This window comes from Syzygium oleosum, unplaced genomic scaffold, assembly GCF_021117445.2.
Source record: "Syzygium oleosum isolate NSW1041296 unplaced genomic scaffold, Sole_v2.1 Sole_v2.01, whole genome shotgun sequence".
NCBI classification, from domain to species: domain Eukaryota; kingdom Viridiplantae; phylum Streptophyta; class Magnoliopsida; order Myrtales; family Myrtaceae; genus Syzygium; species Syzygium oleosum.
The window spans coordinates 14,287,993-14,293,960 of record NW_026607485.1 but is presented as its reverse complement, the minus strand read 5'-3'; the positions used below and the strand labels follow the sequence as shown (position 1 = coordinate 14,293,960).

General features: G+C 38.0%; 1 pseudogene; it reads left to right on the top strand.

Moving 5' to 3' along the window:
* Positions 1–888: 888 nt before the first annotated feature.
* On the top strand, positions 889–5,439 carry LOC130138731 (lipase-like; annotated as a pseudogene).
* The last annotated feature ends 529 nt before the right edge of the window (positions 5,440–5,968 follow it).

Here is a 5,968-nt window from a genome sequence, read left to right as displayed (position 1 = left end):
TGATCAGTTCCAAAAATATTCATATTATAAATAGTTCATTAATCTTAGACAAAATGAATTAACTCAAATACTGTAAGTATGTTTATCTAAAAGAAAAACAAAAACTATTGCATCCAGTAAAGGATAAGTATTCTAAGAAATATTCGAGAATTGATACGTAATAGTAAGTCTGCTTCTCGAACAGCCCAAGAGGAATCGGTTCTATAATTCACACTTAAGCTCAATTTGCTCATCACTCAAGTTCAATAAGTTTTTTTTTTTTTTGGTCTCAAAAGCTTTAGAATTCTCGTTAAGTAGTTCAAGAATACATGAAATTCACATTTAGAACACAACAAATTCAAAAGAATGAGAGAGGGGGGGGGGGGGGGGGTGGTTGGTAAGGTTTTGTTACGATAGGCTTTGATGACCCAATCTGCAATCTAATTACTCTCTCTTGCAATGGGCTATATGGAGGTGATTGAACTTCTTCATGTGGGCCTGAGCTTCGGTGATAATAGTAGTTACTTCCCGACTTGCTTGATCTGCAGTACCGATTATTAATTCTAGATTGAATTTGAAAATATTTGACTCCAAAAGCTTGCCGCCATAATGTAGTAATTGCACTTTCATATACCTCCACCAATATAAATAAACAGACAACTGATATCAATTTTAATTTTAGTGTATGGTTTGAACCAACTGATTGAACGGTAAAACCCAAATTAGTCCAAAAGCACGTCTCATTTCTCTAGGCTAAAATACAACAGAAGACATAGCCGCGCATTCTTTCTCAATGTCCCGATTTTATCAAAACTTCCTTCAGTGCCCTCACGCAAACGACGAAATCACCGAATATGCCCGCCAACAGAAGAAGATCCCGAGGGCAAACCAGGAAGGATCATAAAGAATATGGAGCGGAACAGGTGGTGGTTGAGGGTGATGGTTCTGACATGCTTGATTGCCGCAAGTGGGGCGAGAAGGTGCGAATATACAGGCTCTAGTATTGAGTACGTCGGATTTGAGCTTGGGCAGTGAGATTTGTGTTGTGAATTTGGGGGATTAGGCATTTCAGGGTTGGGGGAAATTGACCGTGTTGTGTAGTTATATTGCCTGATTGAATGGGGCAAACTACAGCTGAATGATTCCGCTGGTGTAGATCTCATTCTACCGTTTCTACTTTGGGGATAAAATTTGTGGAGTGCTCACAGTGATTGAATATTGGTTATTCAGCTTTTGTCCAGCTGAGCAATGGACTGTAGCCTGTAGGATTTAGTAGAGTAGCTTTGTGGGAAAGTGGAGCCTTATGTTGTTTACTTATTCCCCTTTCATCGCATTGGATTGTGTAGATAGTTCTTTCAGTTCGCAAAGGAGGATTGCAAAAATATACCGAATATTGTTTTGAGTTGATGTTTCCTTAAAGTATTCCCCTCACTTGATTTGTCAAAATAGCTTGCAAGAGACATAAGAACTTGCTTCATTGCTTGTAATTGAATGAACTTGTGACCACATTTCAATCTGAAATTCTTTTCTATTAGTAAATGCAGAACTTAGAGTGAGGTCCAAGGCTCATAAAACTGTTTACAATCACACTCTTGCCACGATATTGGTGGTGTATGCATTTGCCGTAAGTGTTCTTTAAATTTTTTTTCACATTTACCTAGAGCTTCTTGTTGTTACGCATTAGGTTCACCATTTCAATACAATAAAATTGCAATTTAATGCAAAGCTTTTTATTGCAGGTTTACATGTCAGATTTGTCAGAACTTTTTAGTTGGACATGTCCTAGATGTGATGGAAAGACCAAGGTAATTTGACTGCTTATTAGTATGACATTGTTGCTAAGGTTGTGAGAAGAATGGATCCTTAGTACTAAATAGCCAAATTCTTGAGATGAGATTTTGTGGGCATATGCTGCCTTGTCTTATGAGCTCATATGTTGGGGTTGCTAGGGACCTTAATGCTGTGGTTATAGCTTTCAGAGGTACTCAAGTCAAGAACATAGGTATGCATGTTAACTTTAGCTATTCTTCCCCTTAAATTGACTTGCAAAGGATTTGATGAAAATTTAAGCCAAGAAGAGCAGCCTCGGTGAATGTGTACACAAGGCAAATGGGTCTTCTTTCATGTAATTTTAGATGGAGTCATGAGGAGATTACATACTTCACTAATTTTGTTTTGTGAAAATTTTTGTCATGTCTCTTTATCATTCGAGCATTTCAGTTAGTGATTACTTTTGTTTATGTCTACAGCATACAGAATTGGGTTGAAGATTTCCACTGAAAACAGCTTGACATGAGCTCCCTTGCATGCCTGGTGCCATGGTGAGTTCAAGAGATGATAAGCCTCTTGCAACCTGTGGATACTCCTGATTTGGATTGAGTTAGGTTCATCATGGATTTTATTATGCTTTTCACAATACATCAATTCGACCTAGTATTTTGAATGATGTTATAAGAGTCAAGGATTTATATGGAGACATCAAAGTCATGGTGACAGGGCATTTTGCGGGAGGGGCTATGGCATCCTTTTGCGGGCTTGATCTTGTGGTAAGATAAATTGAAAAATTGTTATGGCTGGGACTTGTGAATCTTATTGGTTTCTTTTCTATCGTGTTCTTCCAACTGTTTATTTTTGGTTTGTTAGGAGTTATCTGGATTTCTCTGCCAACTCTACCTTGAAAAGTCTAGACTCTTTATGTGGATCTTGAACTTTCTATGGCTCTCATATGTATATTTACAATTCTTCATACATAGCATCTTGTTTTCTTACGTTTTGGAAAATCAACCCATAAACAAAACACAAGCAGAATGGGGGTGCAAACAGCACTTTATGTGAACCACCAATTATTGAAGTATCTAGTTGCGTGAATTGAGTCGTACATGTTAGGCTTTGGAGCTTTGAGGTGGTTGAATACTTAAATGTGTTGGGTAAAGACATCAACTATCCATTACAAAGTTTACATGCTGGAAACTTTATGGGATTGTTGATATGTTTATGGTCCGGACATACAACTCTTTTAGGTACTTGAAGCTCAAATTTCATGTCATGTAATCTTAAAGTGCTAATGTAGTTTAAGACAGATTATATATCGATCCTAAATTTGTGTTTTGTTCGCTGTTTCTGTTTGTCTGTCTCTAATCAAATGAAGCAGCTCCTCTTTAGACAGACTACTGGACCAGATATTTTGTAGGCTGGAGCCAAATTTCATGTCTAAATTATGCTTTTTGACTCAGCTTTATTAAATAGAATGGTCAAGTGTACTTTTCTAGGCACCTGTTGCGGAACTAGTACCAGAAATGGTACCCAACTCAAAGTCATGTCCCATCGATTCTCTTCTCCATGACAAGTGGTGATTTTTTTGAGAGTCAAACATTCATGTGGCCTATGGTAGGATCATAGTTTGCATAAACTTTAGACTATACCTTTTCTCAAAGTATTTGTAGCAAGTTTAACATCTTGTCATAACACAAATGATTTAAAATTTTAATTTTGTTTTCTGGTTTCTTGCTGAAAATTGTTCTTAACCGATTGCGACATCATGCCCATGCGTCATGGCCCTTTTTTAGATTTAGTTTCTGCTTCGCTATTTATGACAGTAAGTTTTGGAGTTCAAGGGGCATTTTCACCATGAACCTGGAATTTTTTGTTTATGTCATTATCAGGATGTGACTCACACCACCAACATCCAATTGCTTCTTGTGGCAGCATTTAAATGCGCCTTGTTTGTAAATTCACCCCCAATCCCACTATTCCATATTATAAACACCTTTTCTTGGGGCTGAGGGTGGGGTTGGTTTTATTGTGGGTGTGGGGTTTGGTGTTGGGAAAATTATGGATGGGATCTTGACAAAGTATCGCTAGACCTTCAACTCTCATGGAGAGAAAGGGATGTTCTATTGTTCAACATTGCATGTAAAATGCAATACATGGTTATTGATGTGTGGTATTTTTTTTCCGTCCTGAAAGGGCCATTGATGTATTAACATTCAAGTTATTTGGCTGTCTAATTATGTGTGCTGAAGCTGTTTTTCCTAGACCAGCAGTTGCTTGATTTACTTATATAACTGAGGACACTTCATTTCTAGGTCAATCATGAAGCACGAAATGTTCAGGTTTTAACATTTGGACAACCTCGTATTGGCAATGCAGCGTTTGCATCTTACTATAGTGACTGCGTACCAAATACAATTCGTATTACTAATGGACATGATATTGTGCCTCATTTGCCTCTGTACTATTCTCGGTTTCGATAGAAGACTTACCATCACTTTCCTAGGGAGGTAAGGCTTTGATCTTGACGGAATATCATATATATTATGGGGAATGTCGCTGATTGAATTTGAAATTTGCTTTGCATTTCTTTCAACCTATCTACGTGGAGAAGTCTCATTTATATTAACGAAATGTATGTACTCTCTCTTTTTTCAGTGTATAAAATATGACTGTCTTGTTTTTTTTATCTTCTTAACGAAGCAGGGTAGTTGGTAGTGCTCATGACTTTTCAGAAATATTTGAGTTATTCTCATTCCTGCATGAGCCATCATGAGTTTTTTCATATCGATTCCAAAGTTTAGGATGCGTAATAATGTTTGCTATGCACTCTCTCTCTCTCTCTCTCTCTCTCTCTCTCTCTCTCTCTCTCTCTCTCTCTCTCTCTCTCTCTCTCTCTCTCTCTCTGATGGCTGATAACCTAGCCCTAAGCTTTGTACAATTATACGCATTTTAATTATTGTATGTCTTCTAATGCTTATTTTTATTGGCGACTAGCTCAAAGATAGCCATGGATAAACATATTGATGTGAGATAATGTGAAAATGATTTGATTCCACTTGCTTCTCTAGTGACTAATCACAATCTTTTCTATGTCACTGTTCACATGTAATTGGAATGTTTACTTTGTTGTAGGTATGGTTGTATAATATAGGATTTGATAGTCTGGTTTATCAGATTGAGAAAGTTTGTGATAGCTCTGTAGAAGGTAATGAGGTAGTTTCAGTCGTAGCTACTTGTTCAAGCAATTATTTTGTGGATTTGTCATGCTAGACACAATAAGTCATGTGACAGACCAGCTTGTTGTAGAGAATGTCCGCCCATTGTTACCAAGAATATATGTGGACGACTGATGAGAGTGCGTCTCTGCGGATAGGTAACTGGTAACAGCATCACGTACCATTTAGTATACCATGGTGTGGGATTAATAATGGCTGAGACGTGGGGATCGTGCAAAATCATCATGGACACACGATTGAACGAATATGGAGGTGAAGATGTCAAAGGAAATCTTATGCTTTCCAGGAATCCTTCTGCTTCTGTGTTGAGGCTGCCTTCAGACTCCGATGCCAAGAGCAACTTCAGTTAAAATGCTCTTGAGTCAGCACCTGGTTTCTCAAAGATCATCAGGGACCTCTATGATGACGGTCATGAAATGCATTCCATCAATCAGTTGTCCATATCCATCAGAAGATGATCAATCAGTTGTCCATATCCATCACAAGATGCATAAGAGCTCTACTCAAATTCACTCTAAATGTAAACAGTACGAAGTTGAATGTGTCATCCTTGTAAATACAACTCCGTGACTTCTATTGAATGAATGCGTTTGCAAGTTTACTTGTCAATCTAATCTTGGGTCTTTGGCTTTGTTTACTAGGCTTGATAAAACCAAAGAAGGATGCGTGGATGCTGAGCTATGCTATTCATAGTTGAATAATGCAGCTATTTTCCTCTTCTTTTTTTTGGGGGGGGAGGGGAGTTGAACTCGTGTTGGACTTCAAAAAATTGGGAACTTTGGAACTGTGAGACTTGCACGGTTAGGCAATTAACCGGTTTTATAAGGTGAAACAAAGAGTGCCTTGGGAGACCACTTCTCAATTTGGGACCTTGCTTTCTACTATAGGTACATCGTCACAAAAGACTTCTTGGCACAAGTACTTCCACTGTTTCCTGGCAGGGGGTTATGCACAAGCCATCTTGGAAATAAATGATGACC